Raw genomic sequence first — 25,594 nt, 5'->3', positions numbered from 1 at the left:
GGCACAAGGAAGGGTAAGGTACATGCAAAGGATTACGCCAGAAACACAGAGATGACCCTGGAAGATCTTCATAGTATTCCTAAGAAACCTCACGAATAGCCCTACAGTTGATGGCTGCAGAGGAGAGTGTGTCTCTCTTTAGCTAAGAGTTGCATGCTAAAATTCCATCTATATAATCTAGAGGTATTTTTTTCTCCATTTTATAGAAAGAAATCTAATATGCTATTTCAGTTATCTACACAGACACTGGTTCTGATGAATAATGCAGTGAGACCTGAATTCCTTAAAGAGTAGTCAGTGCCTTCTGGAATTAGGGTTTCTGAAGGGTCTTGGATGGATATCTGCATTACCTTAGACTATGAAATTGGCAAGTTTCACTGTCAATTCTTCTCTCTGTATTTCCATCCACCCTTCCAATTACTACATCCTATAACAGATATAGCACATAGTCCATTCTTACAGAACATGTGAAAAGAATTAGTTAACTAAATGAGACTGACCCCTGTCCAGGGAAGTGGAGGATCAAAATACATCTGCAGGAAGCTGTAGATCTAGCTTTGCCCTCCACCCCATGCTACCCTTCTACCTTCTCTTCTCCTTGTAATGTACATAAAAGAAGGCCTGATTTATCACTTGGGATGGTTACTGGACCCTTCTAAAATGTACTTAGGTGAGGTTTTATATTCCCTGAAGTTTGACATTTCCTGAATTTTTATTAATTCTGATGACTTGGAAATTATCACCTAGTGAAATTTGTAAAATCAAAGTAGTCATGGGCCTCTCTTAAATACCATCTTTAAAATGCTGGTGGAGCCTGGCAAGCTAATTTGCTTTTCTGTATATTCCTTATTGCAGAACAATTGCAATTCAATACTGGGAGGACTTCCAGAAGGATTTCATCAAATAACAAGCGTGTTATTCAGAGATCCATAATGATATGTTCAGACCCAAGTACAGACACTTCTTTGGAATGATTATAGCAGAAGAGAAATTCAAAACAAACAGTAAGAATTTTTATAATTTTTAGTAATAGTACCATAAATAGTTTGTTAGGTAGTAAATGGGACTTTCTTCATTGTTTCCAATATTTTGATTAATAAAATTTAAGGATGCCATATTTAAACATATTACAAATGCTATTGCTACTGAAATATATTTATATTTACCATGTTGTTGACAGACAACAATGTTTACTTTGATCTGGGTAAAGAAAACTAAGCTGATATATTTTTAAATTTTCTATATTTTTGTGGATATATAGTAGGTGTATATATTTGTGAGTTACATAAGATATTTTGATAGAAGCATGCAATGCATGATAATAACATAAGGGTAAATGGGGTATCTATCACCTGAAGGATTTATCCTTTGTGTTACAAACAATCCAATTATACTCTTTTTGTTATTTTAAAACGGACAATTAAATCATTTTTGACTGTAGTCACCGTGTTGTGCTAGCAAATAATACATCTTATTCATTTTTCTAACTATTTTTTTGTATTAATTAACCATCTGTGCCTCCTCCAGTCCTCCACTACCCTGCCCAGCCTCTGGTAATCATCCTTCTCTCTATGTTCATGAGTTGAATTATTTTCATTATTAGCTTCCACAAATAAGTGAGAATGTGTGGAGCTTGTCTTTCTGGGCTGGACTTATATTTAATATAATGACCTCCAGTTCCATCCATGTTGTTGCAAATAACAGGACCTCATTCATTTTTATGACTGAAAAGTACTCCGTTGTGTATATGTACCACATTTCCTTTATCAATTCATCTGTTGATTGACGATTGACATGTAGCTTGCTCCCAACTCTTGGCTATTATGAATAGTGCTGCAATAAACATAGGAGTGCAGACAGCTCTTTGATATACTGAATTTCTTTATTTGGAGCATATAGCTAAAAGTGGGATTGCTAGATCAAATGGTAGCTCTATTTTCAGTTTTTTGAAGAACTTCCAAAGTGTTTTCCATAGTGGTTGTACCGATTTACATTCCTACCAACAGTATAATAGGGTTCCCCTTTCACCATATCCTTGTCAGCATTTGTTATTGCCTGACATTGGGATAAAAGCCATTATATGGGGTGAGATGATGCATCTCAATGTAGTTTTGAATTGCATTTCTCTGATGATCAATGATGTTGAGCACCTTTTTATATACCTGTTTGCCATTTGTAAGTCTTCTTTTGAGAAGTATGTGTTTAGATTTTTGCCCATTTTTAAAATCAAATAATTAGATTTTTTTCCTGTAGTGTTATTTGAGCTCCTTATATATTCTGGTTATTAATTTGTCAGATGGGTAGTTTGAATATATTTTCTCCCATTCTGTGGACTGTCTGTTCACTTTGTCAATTGGTTCCTTTCCTATGCAGGAGCTTTTCATTTGATGTGATTACATTTGTCCATTTTTGCTTTGATTGTCTATGTTTGTGGGTTATTACTCCAGAAATATTTGCCCAGTCCAATGTCCTGCACAGTTTCCCTTATGTTTTCTTTTAGTAGTTTTATAATTTGAGGTCTTGTATTTAAATCTTTAATCCATTTTGATTTTTTTGTATATGGTGAGAGATAGGGTTCTAGTTTCATTCTTTTGCATATGGAGATTCAGTTTTCCCAGCACAATGTATTGAAGAGAATTTTCTTTCTCTAGTGTAGATTCTTGTAACTTTGTCAAAAATGAATTTACCGTATATGGATTTATCTCTGGGTTCCCTTTTCTGTTCCACTTATCTATGTGTCTGTTTTTATGCCAGTACTATGTCGTTTTGGCTACTATGACTCCATAGTATAAACTCAGGTAATGTGATTCCTCCAGTTTCATTCTTTTTGCTCAGGAGAGCTTTGGCTGTTCTGGGTCTTTTATGTTTCTACATAAATTTTAGGGCTACTTTTTATATTTCTGTGAGGAATGTCATTGATATTTTGATAAGGATTGCAATAAATCTGTAGATTGCTTTTGGTAATGTGGAGATTTTGGTAATATTGATTCTTCCTATCCGTGAATATAGATTGTCTTTCCATTTTTGTGTGTCTTCTTTAATTTCTTGCATCAGTGTTTTATAGTTTTCATTGTAGAGATCCCTCACCTCTTTGGTTAAAGTTAATTCCTAGATATTTCATTTTATTTGTAGCTATTGCAGATGGGGATTACTTTCTTAATTCCTTTCTCAGAGTGTTTGGTGTTGGCATATAGAAATGATACTGATTTTTGTAGGTTGATTTTGTATCCTGCAACTTCATAGAATTTTTTTTTTTTTTTTTTTTTTGTTTTTTGAGACTGAGTCTAGCTCTGTCGCCCAGGCTGGAGTCCAGTGGCGCGATCTTGGCTCACTGCAAGCGCTGCCTCCCGGGTTCACGCCATTCTCCTGCCTCAGCCTCCCGAGTAGCTGGGACTACAGGCGCCCGCCACCACGCCTGGCTAATTTTTTGTATTTTTAATAGAAACGGGGTTTCGACATGTTAGCCAAGATACTGAATTTGTTTATCAGTTCTAATAGTCTCTTTGTGAAGTCTTCAGTTTTTTCCGAATATCAAGTCATATTATCTGCAAACAAGTATAGTTTGACTTCTTTCATTCCAATATGGATGCCCTTTAATTCTTTCTCTTTTCTGATTGCTCTAGCTAGGATTTCCAGTACTATGTTGAATAACAGGAATGAAATTAGGCATCCTTGTTGCATTGCAGATCTTAGAGGAAAGGGTTTCAGTTTTTTTCCGATTCAGTATGATACTAGCTGTGGGTCTGTTGTATACAGCTTTTATTATGTTGAGTTATGTTCCTTCTATTCCCAGTTTTTTGAGGGTTTTTATCGTGAAGCAATGTTAAATTTTATGACGAGTTTTCAGAATCAAATGATAAGATCATGTGGTTTTTATCGTTCATTCTGTTACTATGATGTATCACATTGATTTGCTTATGTTGAACCATCCTTGCTTCCCAGGGATAAACTGCACTTTGTAATGATGAATAATCTTTCAATATATTGCTAAATTTAATTTGCCGGTGTTTTGTTGAGGATTTTGTATCAATATTCATAAGAGATTTTGTCCTATAATTTTCTTTTTGATGTATCTTTATCTGGTTTTGGTATCAGGGTAATATTAGCCTCATAGAATGGGTTTGGAAATGTTTCCTTCTCCTCTGTTTTTTTGAAATAGTTTGAGTAGAGTTGGTATTAGTATTAGTTCTTCCTTAAATGTTTGGTAGAATTCAGCAATGAAGTCATTGGGTCCTGAGATTTTTTTTTCCCTGGGAGAATTTTTATTATGGCTTTGATCTCATGACCTGTTATTGGTATGTTCAAGTTTTGAATTTATTTGTGGTTCAATCTTGGTAGATTTATGCCTGGGAATTTACCCAGTTCTAGAGTTTTCAATTAATTGGCATATAGTTGCTTATAATGGCCACTAATGATCCTTTGAATTTTGGTGGTATCAGTTATAATTTCTCATTTTTTATCTTTGATTTTATTTATTTAGGTATTTCTTTTTTTCCTTAATCTGGCTAAAGGTTTCACAATTGTTTATCTTTTCAAAATACCAACTTTTTGGTTCATTGTTCTTTTGTATTGTTTTCTTCATTTCAAGTTCATTTATTTTTGCTCTGATATTTATTATTTATTTTCTTCTACTAATTTTGGGTGGGTGTGTGCTTGCCTTTTTTTAATTCTTTAAAATACATAGTTAGATTGTTTATTTGAAGTTTTTCTTCTTTTTTTGATCTAGGCACTTGGAGCTATAAACTTCTCTCTTAGGTTCTGCTTTTGCTGTGTCCCATAGGTTTTGGTATGTTGTGTTTCCATTATTATTTGTTTCCAAAAATTTTTAATTTCCTTCTTAATTTCTTCATGGACCCAGTGGTCATTCAGGAGCATATTATTTAATTTCCATGTGTTTGTATAGTTTCCAAAATTTCTCTTGTTATTTATTTCTAGTTTTATTCCATTGTTGTCGGAGAAGATTCTTGATATTATTTTAATTCTTTTGGATGTTTTAAGACTTGTTTTTTGACCTCACATATGATTTATCCTTGAGAATGGTCCATGTGCTGAGGAAAAAAATGTGTATTCTGCAATCATTAGATAAAATGTTCTGCAAAGATCTATCAGGCCCATTTGTTCTATAGTGCAGATTAAGTCCCATGTTTCTTTGTTGATTTTCTGTCTGAATGGTCTGTCTAATGCTGAAAGCAGGTTGTTAAACTCTCCAGTTGTTATGTATTGGAGTCTATCGCTCTCCTTAGCTTTAATAATATTTGCTTTATAAATCTGGATGCTCCAGTGTTCAGTAGATATATATTTAACCCTTTTCCCATCTGCCCCAAGAATACTTGTCAGCAAGAAAACATGCGGCTGCCATGTTTACCCGAAGATAACTTGGACATGAAATTACCTCGCTTTTATTATTATTTTTGTATTGCTCTAGTATATCAACATTGGACACAGACATCATTTTATTTATAGCATTCTGTTTTTAGTAGCATGATATGGTTTGGCTTTGTGTCCCCATCCAAATCTCATCTTGAGTTGTTATCCCTGTATTCCCCATCTGTTGAGGGAAGGACCCAGTGGGAGGCAATTGGATCATGGGGGCAGTTTCCTCCATGCTGTTCTGGTGAAAGTGAGTGAGTCCTCATGAGCTCTGATGGTGTTATAAATGTCTGGCATTTTCCCTGCTCACTCTTCTCTCTCCTGCTGCCATATGAAGAAGGCCTTGCTTCCCTTTCACCTTCTGCCATGACTGTAAGTCTCCTGAGACCTCCCAATACATGTGGAGCTGTGAGTCAATTAAACCTCTTTCCTTTATAAATTACTCAGTTTCAGGTATTTCTTTATAGCAGTGTGAGAATGAAATAATACATAGTGGTATTTCCATTTACAAAATATAGTAATTCTTGATTGCTGAAAATGTCAGACCCTGGAAAATGTGACATTTCATGTGACGTTAGCATCATTCTTGAACAGTTGTTGACAAGGATTCATTTGATCAATCTGATTTTTCCGAAAGGAATGATTCTGATGATTCTGATGTTAGTTCTGTTTAGAAATAACTCCAAAAGCAGTTTTTATATTTTATTTTTACATTGAAAATCAGTCAGATTTGCTTCAGCCTCGAAGAGCGTGTTTATGTAAAATTACATGAGTGCTGGCAATGAGCTGCGCTTTTTTTTTCTAAATAGGAATAGGATTAAAATTGTTATATCTTCTTCCTTAATCAACTCTTTTATCATTATATAGTGACCTTCTTTGTATCTTCTTATAGTCTTTGTCTTGAAATCTATTTTGTCTGACATAATTATAGCTACTCCTACTCTATTTTGGTTTCCATTGGGATGAAATATCTTCTTCCATTTATTTATTTTCAGTCTTTGTGTGTTTCTATAGGTCAAGTATGTTTCTTGTAGGCCCGAGATCATTGGGTCTTGGTGGTGGTTGCTGTTTAATCCATTCAGCCACTCTATGTCTTTTGACTGGACAGTTACTTCATTTACGTCCAATGTAATTATTGAGAAGTAGGACCTACTCCTGCCATTTTGTTATTTGTTTTCTGGTTGTTTTGTGGTCTTCTCTTCCTTCTTTCTTTCCTTCCTGTCTTTTTTTTTAGTGAAGGTGATTTTCTCTGGTGGTATTTCATTTCTTGCTTTTTACATTTTGTGTATCCATTGTATGGTTTTTGACTTGAGGATACCATGAGGCTTGCAAATACTATCCTATAACCCATTATCTTAAGCTGATAATGACTTAACATTGATTGCATAATCAAATAAACAAACTAAGAAAAAACAAAATTAATGGAAATTCTACACCTTAACTTCATCTCCCTGCTTTTTAACCTTTTGTTGTTTCTATTTATATCTTGTTATACTGTTTATGTCTCAGAAAGTTGTTTTAGTTTTTATTTCTTGTTGCCTTATTATTTATTTACTTTTTATATTATATATTATTTAATTATAATATATTATATATTATATATAATATAATTATTTATTTATTATATATAATATAATATATAAAATATAATATATTATTTATTTATTTATTTTTATTTATTTATTTTTTAGCCTTTCTATTTAAGATAAGAACAGTTTACACCCCATAGCTACAGTATTGTAGTATTCTAAATTTTTCTGTGTGCTTACTATTAGCAGTGAATTTTGTACCTTCAGATGATTTCTTATTGCTCATTAATGTCCTTTTCTTTTTAACTGAAGTACACCATGTAGCATTTCTTATAGGGCAGGTCTGGTGTTAATAAAACTCTTAAACTTTTGTTTTCCTGAGGAAGTCTTTAATTCTCCTTCATGTTTGAAGAATATTTTCAACAGATATATTATTCTAGGGTCAAAAAATTTTTTTTGGCTAGGCGCGGTGGCTCACACCTGTAATCCCAGCACTTTGGGAGGCCAAACCTGGTGAATCACCTGAGGTCAGGAATTCGAGACCAGCCTGACCAACATGGTGTAACTCCACCTCTACTAGAAATACAAAAAATTAGCTGTACATGTTTGTAGGTGCCTGTAATCCTAGCTACTCAGTAGGCTGAGGCAGGAGAATCGCTTGAACCCAGGAGGCAGAGGTTGCAGTGAGCCAAGATTGTGCCATTTGTACTCCAGCCTGGGCAACAAGAGTGAATCTTGCCTCAGAAAAAAAAAAAAAAGTTTCCCAGCACTTTAAATATGTCATACTACTCTCTCCTGGCCTGGTGTTTTGCACTGAAAAGTCTGCTGCCAGCGGTATTGAGGTTCCATTGTATATTATCTGTCCCTTTTTCTTGCTCCTTTTAGGATACTTTCTTCACATTTGAGTGTTTGATTATTAGATGTCTTGAGGTAATCGTGTTTGGTTTAAATCTACTGGGTGTTCTATCACCTTCATGTATATGGATATTGATATCTTTCTCTAGGTTTGGAAAGTTCATGGTTATTATCCCTTTGAAAAATTGTTCTACCCCTATCTTTCTCTCTACATCTTTAAGGCCAATAAGTCTTAGATTTGCCCTTTGGAGGCTATTTTCTAGATCCTATAGATATGCTTCATTGTCTTTACTTCTTTTTTCTTTTGTCTCCTCTGACTATGTATTTTCAAAAAAACCTATCTTCAAGCTCACTAATGATTTTTTCTACATGATTAATTGTGCTATAAAAGACTCTGATGCATTCTTCAGTATCTCAATTGCATGTTTTCACTCCAGAATTTCTACTTGATTCTTTTTAACAATTTCAATTTCTTTGTTAAATGTATTATGAATTCCTCCTCTGTATTATCATGAATGTCTTTGAGTTTCCTCAAAACAGCTATTTTGTATTCACTGTCTGGAAGGTCACATATCTCTGTTTCTCCATGATTAATCCCTGGTGCCTTATTTAGTTCATTTGGTTAGGTAATGTTTTCCTGGATAATCCTGATGCTTGTGGATGTTCATCTTTGTCTTGGCTTTGAAGAGTTAGGATATTTTGTAGTCTTTGCTGTCTGGGCTTATTTGTAGTCATCCTTCTTGGTAAAGCTTTCAGGTATTCCAAAGGACTTGGGTGTTGTGATCTAAACTTTATCTGCATTAGGAGGCATCCCAAACCCAATAACACTATGGTTCTTTCAGACTTGTGGAGGTACTGCTTGATGGTCTTTGATAAGTTCTGGAAGAATTCTCTGGATTATCAGGCAGAGTCTCTGAGTGTCTTCCCTTACTTTCTCCCAAACAAATGGATTCTCTCTCTCTCTCTCTGTTCTGAGCCACCTGGAGATAAGGGTGGAGTGATACAAGTACCCCTGTGGCCACCATCACTGGGACTGTGCTGGGTCAGACCTGAAGCCAGTACAGCACTGACTCTCACCCAAGGCCCACTGTAACCACTATTTGGCTAGCTCCTATGTTCTCTCAAGGCCCTGGGGCTCTACAATCAGCAGGGGGTGAAGCCAGCCAGGCTAGTGTCCTTCCCTTTAGGGTGGCAAGTTCCCTCTGGCCCCAGATGGGTCCAGAGGTGCCATCTGGGAGCTCGGGACTGGAGTCAAAAACCTTAGAAGTCTACCTAGAGTTCTATTTTACTGCAGCTGAGCTGGCACTCAAATCATGAGTCACAGCTCTTCTCACACTTCCCTCCCTTTTCCACAGGCAGAAAAGGATTCCATGGCCACCACCATCACAGGTCCATGGAGACTACTTCCAGGGTACCACCGATGTTCCCTTATGTTTCAAGGGCTCTTTAGGCAGCTTGAGTTGAATACTGTGTGGCCTCAGACTCACTCTCAGTGAAGTGGGGATGCCCTCTGTCTCAGGAGAGGTCCAGAAATGCTGTCCAAGAGGGAAGTCCTGGAATCGTGAACCCCAGGAGCCTGTTTGATGTGCTATCCTCCTATAGCTAAGCTCGTACCTAAGGTGCAAGACAAAGTCCCCTTTACTTTTTCCCATGCTTTTTTCAAGCAGAATTAGTCTCGCTCCATAGCTACCCCAGGTGGGAATGTGCTGAATCTCACCTGAAGTCAGCAAGCCTCAGAGGCTCACCCAAGGCCCACGGCATACTACTACCTGGGTATTGCTGCTGAGTATTTAGGACCTAAGGGCTCTGTAGTCATCATGTGATAGGTCCTGCCAGGACTGAGTTCTTCCCTTCAAGGCAGTGGGTTCCCTTCTGGCTCAAGCTGTGTCTAGAAATGTCATCTGGGAGCTAAGGGGGCCTGGAAAGGGGAACTCCTACTGGTTCCCTATCCTATTGTGGCTGAGCTGGTATCTAAGAAGGAAGAGAAAGTCCTCTTTATTCTTCCCTCTCTTCTCCCAAGCAGAAGGAAGGGGTCATTTTTGGAGCTGTGAGCTGTGACACCTAGGGTTGAGGAAGGTGTGGTGCAAGCACTCCCTTAGCCACTCTGGCTGGTGTCTCAGAAGGGTCACAAGCCTCCCGAGTTCACTGGCTCTGAGCAGTAAGACTCACCTACAAGTTGCAGTCCTTGTGGCCTAGACAGCCTTTTAAGATTATTTAGAGCCCCAGAACACTTTAGCTTGTGGTGGTCAGGCTTGCTGAAACTCAAATTTTAACTGCTTGCAGGGTGATTCCCCTCTGGCTAGGGCTGTTTTAAATATGTGTGTCAGCTGCGTTCAGCCTGGTTTTGCTTTCTTCTGTGACAGGAGGATAAATTCAATGAAGTGTCTCACAATTGCTGCACTCTCCCTCCCCCAAGGGTACAGAAACACTCTCTGTACTACATGGCCACTGCTGGGGGATGGGGAAGAAGTAGTGCCAGCTATTCAAGACTCAGTAATATAAAGTTAAAGCTAGTACTATGAGTGCTCACTGTTTTTTGCTTCTTATGAAGGTGCTTTTGTTGTGTAGATAGCTATTAAATTGGTGTCCTTGCCAGGGGAACAACCAGTGGAGCCTTCTATTCAGCCTTCTTGCTCCTCTCCTCCCTAAGCTCACTTTTTTTTTTTTTTAACTCCTTGAGTTACCTCTCTTACTGAAGAGCCTGAAAACTTTATGTACAGCTCAAGCTAATGTTTTCTGTTATATGCCATAATTGGTCTTAAAAATTAATAAATATGTAATTTAAAAGTATTTTGTCTTTTAAAATATATGAAGTAAATCATGTATTTTACTAGACTTAATATTTTACATCTTCTGGTGATCCATGGAAACAGTCATAAAATATTTTCTTTAAAGCACAATTTTAAGAGGTGTGAATCCCTATATATCTTTTCAACTTTTTAAACTAGAGTGAGAATCTTTTTCTTATTAATTTTTTAAAATTCATGCCCCTATTAAAGTCAACAAATAAACATTGAATAGAAACTATGTACTCAGCACTCTGCTCATAGGAAAATTATCAGCAATAACAAAAATTATGGCTTTCACTAGGCATACAGAATTTTGTTGGAGGGAAAATAAAAACATAAATAGACAACAGTATAAAACTGGATGCCAAACTGAGTGGAAGGAAGCAGATATAGTATATTATTTCAGGTAGCATTAGAGAAATTTTGCAGAACAATTGAGGTGATAGAGGACAGTGGATAGAAAAATGCCATATTTTAAAAGGAATAATTAAAGCATACAGTTTTGTAAGTTTGACAAAAAGTACTGACTAAATTCTTGTGCAGATTATTAAAATTTTTTGATTATTTAGAATAATTTTAATTGCTAAGCATTGGCAAGGCTCATTTTAAAAATAGGGCAGTGTCTCTATTCTCTGTTGGGTGAGTATCTTTAGAGTAGAACATTACTGATATTCATATTTGTAACTTTTCTTTGTGTTTCAGAAGTGCCAAACTCTATGCATAGCACATTACACATAAAACCCTTATAATACCTTCTCACAACAATTCTGTAATTTTGGAACTCTGTTATTTCTATTTTACATATAAGGAACTAAGGCCTAGAGTGAGTAACTACTTTGCTTATATTCAGGCATCAGAAAAGCAGTAAATTTGTTTTCAAAGCACAATAATCTGACTCATAAACCTGTAATCCAACTTCTAAATTATAATATACAAAAGATATTTCACAGACTTCTGCTTCTAGTTATGTCAAAGTAACCAGAAATATGTATCATACTCATGTTGCTGATTAGTTCAACTACTGTAAAAAAGCTGAATAAAATGCAAAACACAAAAACAGAAACAGCCAGTTGGAGGGATTAGAGAGCAACCAATGAAACCTAGGAGAGAAGAAGATGCGTCAAAATAAGTCCTACATTTGTCACTGCAATTACACATTGCAACATCTGATAATTCAGAGCACTGAGCATAGAGGTTACCAGAAAAATAAGGTTAAAGATTTTTGTGATCAATCTGTGTTTTGGAGGTAAAATCTTGCAATTTAAGACCATGGAGCCAGCCAAGATTTGAGGAGCTGACGTCCCAGATAATAAAGAAAATCACAGAGAAATGGACCTAACATTCTGTGTACAATTTCCCCTTGAGGGATTTCCTAACTCCTAAACTACTCTTGTACGGGCCATATTTAAAATATTTTTTTAAAAAATAGAGATTAGCTGATAATGAAACCACCTTTGCAAAAATTGTATCTGTGAGAAAATTATGGCAGTGAAAGAATTCTGATTTAACCCTTTCCTTATCTCACCTTCTCCTTAATTATTCCTGGGCTTTCAGGCCAAGCTAACTTTGAGAGGCTTTTAGGTTACAGTTTAAATGATAATAGCCATTCCCCAAAAGTCAACTGCCTTTCTAAAGCTAATGGAAGGCCATCAAGCTAGGGAGAGGAGCTAATGTGTAGACTAGTCATTAGATACACTACTTTTTTGCATGTTTGACACTCATGGTGGTATGTGGACACGGTGACTCCATCTGTACTTGCTGACTCCCATTGCCGTGGCCCCACCCAGAAACAACTACACTCAAGAGAACAACTTACGATTTTGTCTCCATCCTACCTATCAGCAGCAAGTGCCCTTTGTAAAACCGCTAACTACATGCCTTCAAGGAGACTGATTTGAGGTGGCATGGCTGGCTTCATGTCTATTAAATGCTTTTATTTACTGCAATGTTGTTGTTTTTCTTTGTGGGAGGTAGAACTCCTCAGATGGTTACAATAAGGAGCTAAAAAGTGAAACATACATTTTATCTGTCCCACAATGTTAGAGCTAGAAAAAATAGAATTTAGTGTTTATGAAGAAGAAAGAACACGTATAAATTGAGGCCCTGCAAAAAGATCTTTCCTACATTTAAGAACATACCAGAAATAATCCAGATGGCTCAATGACATTGAAATGTAAACTAAAATTATTTCAAATTTTAATTGAAATAACCTAACTCACGCATATTATAATTCATTGCCAGAAAAAAAATTAAGTCTCTGACACATGAAGAGTCCCCACATTTTTATATAGAATGTTTAGCATGCAACAAAAAAATTACCAGGCATGTTAGAAAATAGAAGCAAATTATTGAAAACCAGGACAACAACAACAACAACGAAAACAAAAACAAAAACAAAAAATAGAAACAGTAACACAGGTAATTTAGATAATGAATTTATCAAATGTAAATTTTAAAATATGATTAAAATGTTCAAAAATAGGTACAAATGGAGAATTTCATTATACAAGAGAAATCTATAAAATAGAATCAAGTGAAAATTTGACAACTGAAAACTCCAATAATTAGAATTAGGCACTAAGTAATAGAAACTCTACACAGAATAATGCAATAAAAGTCACATCTCATTATGGGTTAGAAAAACTTTTCAAAACCAGGATCTAAGAGATCTTTTTCAAAGCAGACAGATAAAAAACAATCATATTACTATCTTAGGTGCAGTAGTAAGACTGAGAGTCACTGTTCAGCTGACAAAAGAGAGTAGAATGACATCTTTAAAATGCTAAAACAGTGGTAGCAACCAAGCAGTCTATAAGCAAAAGTAATCTTTGCAAACAAAGGCAAAATACATAGATTTTTTTTAGACAAATATGCGTTGGCAAGAGAGTACATAAAGCTAGTATTTCTGAGAATGTGGCAAACATGCTAATTTGAAATATAGTTTAATAAATGGTAAATCTGGCAATCTCTGGGGTAACCACAAAAATGAGGAATGCATAACAAACAGAGGGGAAATAAAACAAGAACATATATAGATTAAAGAGAAATAAAGAGGAGAGAAAAGAACAAAAGTACTAGTAAAATTTAAAAGCTAGAGTAAAATGCTGGATTGAAATACCAATATATCAACAAAACTTTAAATGTAAATTAACTAGGCTGGGGGCAGTGGTTCATGTCTGTAATCTCAGTGCTTCAGGAGACTGAGGTGGGAGGATTGCATGAGCCCAGGAGTTTGAGATCAGCCTGAGCAACATGGCAAAACCCTGTCTCTACAGAAACAAAACAAAACAAAACAAACCCACAAAAATTAGCCAGGCATGTTGACACATTCCTGTAGTCCCAGCTACTCAGGAGGCTGAGGCAGGAGGATCACTGGGGTGCAGGAAACGGAGGCTGCAGTGAGCTGAGATTGTGCCACTGCACTTCAGCCTGGGCGACAGAGTAAGATTCTGTCACAAATAAAATAACAATAATAATTGTAAATTAATTAAATCTTCCAGCTGAAACTCAACATTGTCAGACTGTATAAAACAACTGAAGTCAACTACTATATGCTGTCTGAGATACAGTCCTTGAATGTTTAAAAGTAAAATTATTGGGCCAGGCATGGTGGCTTACTCCTCTAATCCCAGCACTTTGGGAGGCCAAAGCAGGTGGATCACTGGAGGTCAGGAGTTCAAGACCATCCTGACCAACATGGTGAAACCTCATCTCTACTAAAAAAATACAAAATTAGCCAGGCGTTGTGGTAGGCGCCTGTAATCCCAGCTACTTAGGAGGCTGAGGAAGGAGAATCACTTGAACCCGGGAGGTGGAGGTTGCAGTGGGCCGAGATCGTGCCATTGCACTCCAGCCTGGGCAACAAGAGTGAAAATCCATCTCAAAAAAAAAAAAAAAGTAAAATTACTGGACATGTACTATGTGTACTCTAAACAAAATAAAACTAGTGTGGCTGTACTGATATCTGATAAAACAACTTTAAAGTAGGAAATATTACTAGACACAGAGACAGCAATTTTCTGATGAAGTTATCAATCCAACAAGAAGATATGCAATTCTAAATTCTGCACAATTTTAAAAATAAATTATGCACATTTATTTTGGTAGATTCTTGATACCTGCTTTTAGAAACTGATAGAAAAATGCAGGTAAAAATTACAATGTTAAGGAAGATTAAGAACATGATTTTCCAATAGTCAGGGTTCTTCAGTTGTGCTACAACCTTACTGTATGTACAGAATCCATTTGGTCCCATCTGCATAATTCCTGTGGGGTGATGGGGGAGTTTGCATAATGCCTGAGCAAAATTGCTAATCATCTGCCCACTGTGCTGTGAGTAAAAGATAACCTTGTCCCTGGCTGAGGAGTCTCACGTCTTCTGCCAGCAACTATCAAACAGTAACAGGTTATAGGGTGTCTAATTTATTAACTTACAAGTAAGTAAAATTCCAGGTTACCTCATCACATTTCATTATTGACTTAATTATTATGTTTATTACTTACTACTTTAAAATTTATTATGTTGATCACTTATAAATATTGCTTGTTATTTTCCCACTAAAATGTAACTTCCTTGAAAGTGCAGAACCATATCTTATTCCTGGATTTATGCCCAGCCACTAGATTAAGTTTGGGGCATAATAAAACTCTCAATAAGTATTTATTGAATAAATAAATGAATAATAAACAAAATTCCTCACAAAATAGTAAGCACCTAAAATTAGATACATTTAAGTTCCATGCTGGGAATAAAAAGCTATATTACATGATTTCTATGTTCCCTTCTATTAAAATTCTATACTTCTATGATTGCTATAAGCAACCAGTAATGTAATACATTATAAAAAGAGGATTTAAAAAATATGTATGAGAAATACCTAGTAATTCCACTTCCAAATAACTGAGGAGCAAGATGGTATAATTACTTTTCATGAATTAATATTTAGAAATGGGTTTTTACATACCGTATTTCATTAATGTCATGTGTGCACTTGTGTGTTCACTGGAGGAATTGTAAGAATAAAGTAAAATGATTTCTTACATCTGGACTGAGATATCTGATAGACTGGTGATATGTTTTAAAGGTGAGTATAATTTTTTCTTTTGATATGTACTTTTTGACACTTGAGAGAGAAATATGAAAATTCATTTTTAACCTTAGTGAATGGTTGGCAGAGAAGCAAGATTGTTGCAGATATTTTACCTCCAGGGAGTAGGTGGGTTTGACAGCTGGAAGGAAGAGGTTAGAGCTCATCGCTAGGGTAGAGTGGGAGGAAATTAAAACTCAGAGGTGGGTCAGAACATCTTTAAGAAGGAGGGGGATTTTGGCAAGTGACTAGATAAAGTTCCAGCTGGCTTGGTTAGTGAGTGAAGTGGTGCAGAATAATGGGCTGTGCCTGGGAGGAAGTTCAGTTCAGTCATTCATTGTGTGGAGTTAGCTTAGGTAAAAAGAAACAATTCTAAAGGCTTTTTTCTGTGATGGGAAGTGTAGGGGCTACGAAGACACAACTCTTATTTCCTGTAAGTTTTTTTTTTCCTAATTACCTAGAAAGCCATGTTTATGTTTCCTAAAACATTGTAGTCAGAGTCCAACCATCTCTAGTACCTAAACCAGATAAATATTTGATGTTAAACTCATTGTTTCAGACATCAGTTTGACAAGTCATAGCTCTATGTAAAAGACAGTGAAAGAATGAATTCGTTTTCTTTTTTGCCTTCTCTTGAATCATTAGCTGTCATAATTTTAATTCTAAATTTTTAGAGAGAGCTAAAAGAACATAATTATTTTCTTAGAGCCAACATACTCCAAATTTCCTCAGAAACAGTAAACTGCCATGACATACCAAGAAAAAAACAAAAATGGAAATTTATATTATATGATTTCTTATAGTAATAGTCTTATTTTTATGTTACAGCAAGATTTTACTATATCCTTTTTAAAAAAATGGAATTTTTGATTACATGAACAGATCACAGTGACAGACAATAAAAAGATTGGTCACCAAACGTCATGTTAATAAAATATTTCTGGCTTGATTCCCAATTAAATCTATTTAAAAAGAAGAAAAACTATTTTAAAATTGAAAATTATTCTCAATAGTATTGGAAAATGAAGACAAATGCCTTTAATTCCTGCCTGACCTGACACAAACAGAAACAACTATGCAGAACATGACTCAAAAGGTCATACACACAATACAGCATCCTGCACTTGTAGATGAGAGAGGACTTTCTGCAAGATACAAAGCAGATATAATCAGATTGACAAGAAACTGCAGCATAACGTGGCATAAAATACTTTAAGACAGCCTATCTATAGAGGAAGATAAAGCAAAGTAATTAAATGTAAGGAGCAGCCTGATAACCCCTGGGATCTGCTGAGATGATTAATTGTAAACTTTGCAGGAATTACTGGCTGACTAGACCCTCTCCTGTGTCTTAGATTGGCCAAGTTAGAGGAAACAAGGTTATATGGACAATGTCCGAGGTAGGTGGCAACTCTTTAAAAGGAGATTGAGCTTCCATATGCAGAAGACAAACTACAGTTACACCTCATCCAAGTATATTATATTCATTTCCCATAATCAACCATGCAAATTCCTATAATCAGAAACAGTTCTAATAAAACTTGAACAGGTGTTTTCAAATACAACAATGATCACAGGATAATAAATCACTAAGTACAGAAAAAAAAATCCCATAATCATCATAACATAGAAGGAAATTTCCGTAATAAAAATTGGCGTCATACATGAATACACATACGACAAAGTCGTAAGACGAATGAATAAAGAAAGAACTACATATTGAAATGCCATAGTAAAATGCAGAACTCTGAGGATAAAGAGTAAAGTTAAATCTTCTAAAGAGACAAAAATGAGTTACTACAATAGAACAAGAATTATATTAGAATAAAGCTTCCTTGTCAGCAGCAGATGATAGAGCACATAAAGTAGTATTTAACAAATTCGGGAAATATGATTGTGAGTTTAAATCTTAGTCTTCTATCTAGTCAAACCATCAATAAATGAAAAGGGCAAAATAAAGACATCATAAAACATATAAATACTTATAAATTTTCCCAAACACAGACATTCCGAAAATGAACAAAAAAGTTGTTAAATTTTTTTAGGGAATTATTTCTAGCAAAATTCAAAATAGGTCCAATAAACAAGGCTAAAAGTGGTAATAGACATATGGTAAGGAAAAACACTAAATTTTAACTGTATGTAGCTGTTAGTTTCTAATGTAAAATATAATAACACGTGGAAATAAAATCCAGATTAATGGAACCTGACGAAGTGAAGAGAAATGCAGAAGTGGAGAAATAAAAAGATGCAAAATTTTGAGAAAGAGAAAATTGGTTTGAGGGAGAGGATATTGCTTAATCCTAGACTTTGGTAGAATAATTTAAGGGCAGATTTACAGAATAAAAAGCATAATGTTCATTAGCACACAAGATATAGATGGAAGCCCTCATAATAACTTGAAAAAAAATAAGGAAAAATAAAACAACAAAAGGAAGAATGGACTAAAATCTATCAAGAGCACAGTAAATAAGAAATACAATATACAATTACAGAAATATTTGCAAACATATAAATAGTTAAAACTTACATTGGTGAAATTAAACCTATTAAAAATTTCAGATTCACAAATTTTCTGAATATTATCCTAAGAATATATACTTACACAACATCTACCTACTGATACTATAAAGTTTTGAAATAAGAAGTAAATTTGCAGGTAAGTACAAAAGAAAGTAGGCAGAGCAATAAAAATACATTTATTTCATTGAGAAATTATTAAATGGAAAAAGGGAAATTATTTCTGATAAAAGATGTACCTCACCAAGATGTCCAAGGAATTAACCTAATATAGTTTTGAAAAATTCAAGGAGATTTAACAAATAAAAATGTCTGGGGAAATGTAAAGCAAATGACAAACATCATTCTACAAATACATATACATGTATACACACATACACATACACACTCTGTATTCTTAAAATAAAACTCTGCTTTAGAAAACGTGAGGAATTCACCAATTAGTGAGGCACTAAATCATAGACCAAATAAATCTCCATAGATTTTTAAAATCAGGAACCATGCAGCCTACATTATTTTTCTTTAATCTCAAATTATCTACTCATTAATCTTAAAATGTTATTTTATAAATTGGGATAAAGAAGAAATAAAAAGAAAAATAAGAAACTCTTTGGAAATGACCAAAGATGGACTACTATGTATTAAAATCTTTGGGAAGTGACTTAAATAATTCTCATAACAAAATGTGTTTACCTATGAATGAGTTTATTAAAAAATGCAAAAATGTAGGCCAGGCAAGGTGGCTCAACGTGTTATCCCAAAACTTCAGGAGGCCAAGGCAGGAGGATTACTTGAGCCCAGGAATTTGAGACTAACCAGGGCAACATATTGAGACACCATCTCTGCAAAAATAAAAAAATTATCTGGATGTGGTGGTGCATGTCTGTAGTTCTAGCTACTCTATGGGGCTGAGGTGGAAGGATAGCTTGAGCCCAGGCGGTTGAGGCTGCAGTGAGCCATGATCTTGCCACTGCATCCCAGATTGGGTAACAGAGCAAGACTGTCTCAAAAAAAAAAAAAGGACAAAAAACTCTCAAAACAACAACAACAACAAAAGCAAATGTAAAAATGAGTTATCCAAGTTTCATATTGATGCAGGAGTTTTTCTTGACCCCTTCATTGGACTTGCGACAGGGGTGCCCCATCTACTCAGTCCATCATACTCAACCTCTTGCAGGAGGCAGCACATGAGCAATTGAGTGCAGGATGCAGCTGACTGCTTTGGGCACCTGTAGGAGCAGGCTTTGTATTGGGTTTTACTGCGGTGACCAGGTAGGGGGGTCTGTGACACCCGAAGCCCCAGAGGGCATGTTACAATGCTCTCTAGCTCTGCCATCCATGAACAGTGCTATGTTATCTGCTCAGTGGGCTCCTTGCCTCCTCACATGGGGCGGCTGCCCTCCACCAGCGAGGGCAAAGGGCCAGTGTGACAGCCTTTTCTGGGCACATGCACTCAATGAGTTCTGAGCTCTTGTCCAGCATCCAAGAAGAATGAGGTTGCACAGACACTTGAAGGATGGTGGAGATGGAGAATTTTATTTAGTGATGAAAATGGCTCTCAGTGGAGAGAAAAGCTGGAGAGGGGACGGGAATGGGCAGATAATTTTCCCTGAAGTCTGGCTGGCTCTAGCTGGCTCTTCAAAGTTAAGCTGTCTCTCCTCTGAAGTCCAGCCGTCCCTCTGAAGTCAAGTCACCTCTCTCTAGTCAAGCCAGGTTTCTCTCCCTACTGGCTGAGTCTGGGGTCTTTATAGGCACAGGGTGGGGGCCAGGGTAGGCATAGGTAGTTTTGGAAAATGCAACATTTGATTGGTAAAAAGACATTATTCAGAAAGAACCAATTGGGAGAGAGTGGGCAAACAGAAATAGAAGTTCTCACTTTGGGCGGTGGGTTTCCGGCTTTTCAGCTCGAAGGTAGGGTTATGCCAGGGACTTGCCCCTGTCTCCCCAGAATTTCTTTGCCTCCTGCCTCTATCAATATTGAGAAAGTAAAATAAAAAACATATAAAGCAGAAGAAAGGAATAAATAAGAACACAATTTTCTAGAATACTAAATAGACACACGGTGGCAAGACTAATAACAAAATAAAATAGAAGAAAAGCAGCACTAAGTACTATTAGAAATGAGAAGTTAAGCATAATTACAGATATTAAGTGATATTAAATTTTTAAAAAATGATGAAATGTGGTATGGATTTAATTGTGTACCCCCAAAATTAATATTATAATGTCCAAACCTCAGTACCTAATCTAATGTGACCTTATTTGGAGATATAGGTTCTTTTCAGAGATAATCAAGGTAAAAATGAGGTGATTAGACTTAAATCTAATATGGCTGGTATCCATACAAAAAGAGGAAATTAGGACAGAAACAGACACATGTAAAAGGAAAATGATATGAAGAGACACATGGAGAAGATTGCAATCTACATACCAGGAAAGAGGCCTACAATAGACTCTTTCCTTAGAGCCTTCAGAAGAAATCAGTCCTGCCACCATCTTGATTTTGGACTTCTAGACTCAGAACTAGGAGTTTATAAATTTTTGTTATTTAAGCCATTTCATTTATGATACTTTGTTATGACAACCCTAGCAAATGAATATACCCTCTTTGTATGCCAATATATTTGAAAATATATGCAAAATAGATATCTGTGAATACTTGTCATCTAAATCATCCTTGTAATTGGCTCAGTAATTAGAGAAGAAATAGGGTAGAAAATTTCAACATACCAACAGCCATTGAAGAAATACAAGACTGCTGAAAGTCAATATATTAAAGACACCCAGATCAGATAATTTTATGAGTTCTATGATAAGACAATTTTATGAATGAGTTCTATTCAAATAGATTATTCTAATCTTGTATACACTGTTTTAAAGAGTACAAATAGATGTAAATAGATGTAAAGTTTTCCTGTTCATTTTACAATACTAGCATAATCTTGAAACAAACCAAAAACATCTTCTTGGTTCACAGCAAAAGATACAGAGATTTCCCATATACCTCCTGCCCCTCCTTATGCATAGCCTCCTTCATTATCAATATTCCCAGCCATAGTGATACATATGTTACAGAGGATGAGCTTACTGTGATTCATCATTACACCCAAAGTTCAGTCTACATTAGGGTTCATTCTTGGTGTTGCACATTCAATGACTTTGTTTGTCAGCTTTATGGAGATACAATTGACAAATAAAAATGGTATACATTTAAGGTATACAATGTGATGTTTTTATATGTGCATACATTGTGAAATGATTTCTACAATCGAGTAAAATAACATATCCATCATTTCACTAGTTGCCATAGATTTTGTGGTAAGAACATTTAAGATCTACTCCCTTAGCAAATTTCAAGTACACAGTACAGTATTATTAACTATAGTCAACATATTATACATTAGATTTCCAAAATTTATTCATGACACATAACTGAAATTCTGTACTGTTTGCGCAACATCTCCCAATTGCCCTTTCTCCCCACCTCCTCCTGACAATCAGCATTCTACCCTATGCTTTTATGAGTTCAACTTTTTTTAGATTAAACTTATAAGTAAGATCATGAAGTATTTTCTTTTTTGTGACTGGCTTATTTCACATAGCATAATGTTCTATAGGTTCATCCATATTGTCACATATGGCAGGATTTCCTTCTTTTTTTAAGGCTCAGTAATATCAGATTTTGTGTGTGTGTGTATATATATACACACATATATATACACATATATACACACACATATGTGTGATTTTAATATTATATGTGTGTGTATATATATATACATATATATAAAATATTAAAATCTTCAGTCTTAAATTAATTCCAAATAGATTTAATCAGCTCCAGTTGATTCCATATTTTGGCTATTGTGAATAGTGCTGTAATGAATATGGAGTGCAAACATCTTTTTGAGATGCTGATTTAATTTCCTTTGGATATTTACCCAGAAGAGGAATGACTAGCTTATATGGTACTTTTATTTTTAAATTTTTTAGGAACTTCTATACTTTCCATAGTGACTGTGCCAATTCACATTCCCACCAGCAGTGTACAAGGGTTCCCTAGTCTTCATATCCTCCCCAACATATGCTATCTTTTTAAAAATAGTAGTAGCCATTTTACCAGGTGTAAGGTGATAACTCATTGTGGTTTGGATTTGCATTTCCCTGATGCTTAGTGATGCTGAACATTTCTTCATATACCTGTTGGCCATTTGGATATCTTCTCTTGAGAAATGTCTACTGAGGTTCTTCACTCATTTTTTAACGAGCTATTGGGGAGGGTTTTTTGCTATTGAGTTGTTTGAGTTCACTATATATTTTGGATATTCATTCCTTACCAGACATGTGGTTTACATATATTTTTTCTCTCATCTTTTAGGTTGTCTGTTTACTCTGTTGATTATATCCTTTGTAGTGCAGAGCTTTTTGGTTGATGCAATCCCATTTGTCTATTTTTTGCTTTTGTTGCTTGGGGTTTTGGGGTCTTATCCAAAAAAGTAATTACCCAGACCAATGTCATGAAACTTTCTCCCTACATTTTCTTCCAGTAATTTGAACAGTTTCAGCCATTACTTTTAAGTCTTCAAACCATTTTGAGTTGATTTTTTTTAAATATTGTGTGAGATAAGGGTTTTATTTCATTCTTCTGCATATGGATATCCAGATTTTCTAACACTATTTATGGAAGAGACTTTTTTCCCCCATTGTGTGTTATTAATACCCTTGACAAAAATTAGTTGACTTTTTAAGTTTGGGTTTATTTCTGGGCTCTCTATTCTTTTCCATTGGTCTATGTACTTGCTTTAATGCTGATACTATACTATTTTTATTTCTGTAGCTTTGTAGTTTATTTTGAATTCAGATGCCTCCAGATTTGTTCTTCTCAAGATTTCTTTAGGTATTATGGATGCTTTATGATTCCACATGAGTTGTAGGATTGTTTTTCCTATATCTGCAAAATAATTTCATTGGGATTTTGATGGCAACTGTATTAAGTCTAGATCACTTTGAGTAGTATGAACATTTTAACAATAAGAATCTTTCCAATCCAGAAATAGGAGATATCCTTTCATTTATTTGTGTCTTTTAAAATTTCTTTATAATCAATTTAACCACTTTATGCCTTTTGATTGAAGAATTTAGGCCAGGCATGGTCACGCCTGTAATCCTAGCACTTTGGGAGGCTGAGACAAGCAGATCACTTGAGGTCAGGAGTTCAAGACCAGCCTGGCCAACATGGTGAAAGCCCTTCTCTACTAAAATTACAAAAATTAGCTGGTCATGGTGGCAGCGCATGTAATCCCAGCTACTCGGGAGGCTGAGGCAGGAGAATTGTTTGAACCCAGGAGGCGGAGGTTGCAGTGAGCCCAGATCACACCACTGTACTCCAGCCTGGGTGACAAGAGCAAGATTCAATCTCAAAAAAAAAAAAAATTAAAAAAGGAAGAATAACATTACATTTAAAATAATTCTTCGCAGATGAGTACCTTCAATTGCCATTTTGTTAATTTTTTCTGAATGTTTTGAAGTTTCTTTTCCTTCCTTCTTTCTTTCTTTCTTTCCTTTCTTTTTCTTTCTTTCTTGTTTTCTTTCTTCTTTCTCCCTTTATTTTCTTTCTTCTTTCTCTCTTTTTGTCTTCCTTTATGACTTCATGACTTTTGTAGTTGTATGTTGTGATTTTTTCTCTTTATCTTTTGTATAGCTGATACATATTTTTGTGTGTGTGTTTACCATAAGGTGTTCATGAAGCATCTTGTAACAGTCTATTTTAATAACAACTTAACTTGACACAAAAATTCTACAATTTATCATCTCTTCCCCCAAGATTTTATGTTATTTGTGTCAATTTACATCTTTTTATATTTTGTATCAACTAACAAATTATTGTATCTGTAGTTTGTTTTATTATTTTTGTCTTTTAAGTTTAAAATAGAGTTAAAATTGATTTACACACCACCATTACACAGTATCAGATATTGTAAATTTGACTGTATTCCAACCTTTACAGTGAGTTTTATACTTTCATGTAGTTAATTAGTGTCCTTTTTCAACTTCGATAATTTCCTTCAGCTCTTCTTTTAAGGCAGGTCTAGTGGTCGTGAACTCCTCCACTTTTACTTGTCTGGAAAAGCCTGTATCTCTTCCTCATTTTTGAAGAAAATCTTGGCTAGATATACTACTTTTGTTTGGCAGTTTTATCCTTTCAGCATTGTGAATAAGCCATCTCACTTTCTCCTACTCTTCAGTTTCTACTGAGAAGTCCTCTGATGGCCATTTTAAGATTTTCTTGCAGTCAACAAGGTTCTTTTCACTTTTTTTTTTCTGCTTCCAAAATTCTCTCTTCCTTTGACTTTTGAAAATTTCATTATAATGTATCTAACTGAAAATTTCTTTACATTTAATCTAAATACTAATTTCCCTTTCCAGATTTGGAAAATTTTCTATTATTATTTATTTAAATAAGTCTTCTGCCCTTTTGTCTTTCTCTCTTACTTCTTAAAACTCCCACAATGAGAATATTCGTTTGATGGTGCCCCGTAAGTTTATAGTCTTTTTCATTCTTTTTCATTCTTTTTTCTTTTTGTTTCTCTATGTGGGTAGTTGCAAAGAACATGTCTGGCAGCTCACTGATTCTTCTACTTGAGTGAAACTCTGTGGAATTTTTTACTTTAATCATTGTGTGCTTCAGCTCCAGAATTTGTTTCATTCTTTTTTATGGTTTCTCTCTCTTTGTTCAGCTTCTCATTTTGTTCATGTTTTGTGTTCCTAATTTTTTTGTTTATATATCTGTATGTATTCTCTTGTAGCTCACTGAGCTGTTTTAAAATGATTATTTTGAATCCTTTGTCAGATATTTTTTAGGTTCAGTTATTGGTGCTTTATTTTGTTTCTTTGGTGGTGTTATGTTTTCCTGATTATTTGTGATCCTTGTGCTCTTGCATTGGTTCTGTGCATTTGAAGTAGGCACATTTTCCAGTCTTTACAGACTGGATTTAGCAGGAAAAGCCCTTATCAGGCAGCCTGTCCAGAGACTGCTGCTGAAATCCTCAGGTAGACTGGCCTGGTGCTTGGGTCAGTGAGCAGGTTTCTCTGGAGCTTGGGTCTCCAGGGTTGAGCCAGGTCCTGGGTCCACTCCATGGGCCTGGATTTTGGGTCAATGTAGGTGGTCCTGGTGTCTACATCTGTGGGTATTGGGCTAGATCCTGGGTCTACAGGGGACAGCCTTTCACTAGGTTTCATATGGTGGGTGATATGGCTTGGCTCTGTGTCTCCATCCAAATCTCATGTTGAATGGTAATACCCATAATCCCTATGTGTCAAGGGAGGTACCTGGTGGGAAGTAAATGGATCGTGGGGTCAGTTTCCCCCATGCTGTTTTCATGATAGTGAATGAGTTCTTATGAAATCTGAAGGTTTTATAAGTATTTGACAGTTCGTCCTTCAC

General features: G+C 35.4%; 1 long non-coding RNA gene across 1 annotated transcript in view; it reads left to right on the top strand.

Moving 5' to 3' along the window:
- LOC129144523 (uncharacterized) overlaps nt 1-25,594 on the top strand; it is a 163,621-nt gene that overhangs the window by 87,456 nt on the left and 50,571 nt on the right. The window contains exon 2 of the long non-coding RNA XR_008548920.2: nt 856-1,004. This is a non-coding gene — a long non-coding RNA (uncharacterized LOC129144523). The remainder of the gene's footprint in view (nt 1-855; nt 1,005-25,594) is intronic.

The sequence above is a fragment of the Pan troglodytes genome, chromosome 6 (genome assembly GCF_028858775.2).
Source record: "Pan troglodytes isolate AG18354 chromosome 6, NHGRI_mPanTro3-v2.0_pri, whole genome shotgun sequence".
In the NCBI taxonomy this organism is placed as follows: Eukaryota; Metazoa; Chordata; class Mammalia; order Primates; family Hominidae; genus Pan; species Pan troglodytes.
The sequence above is the reverse complement of the archived record's forward strand: the minus strand, read 5'-3'. Positions and strand labels throughout refer to the sequence as shown.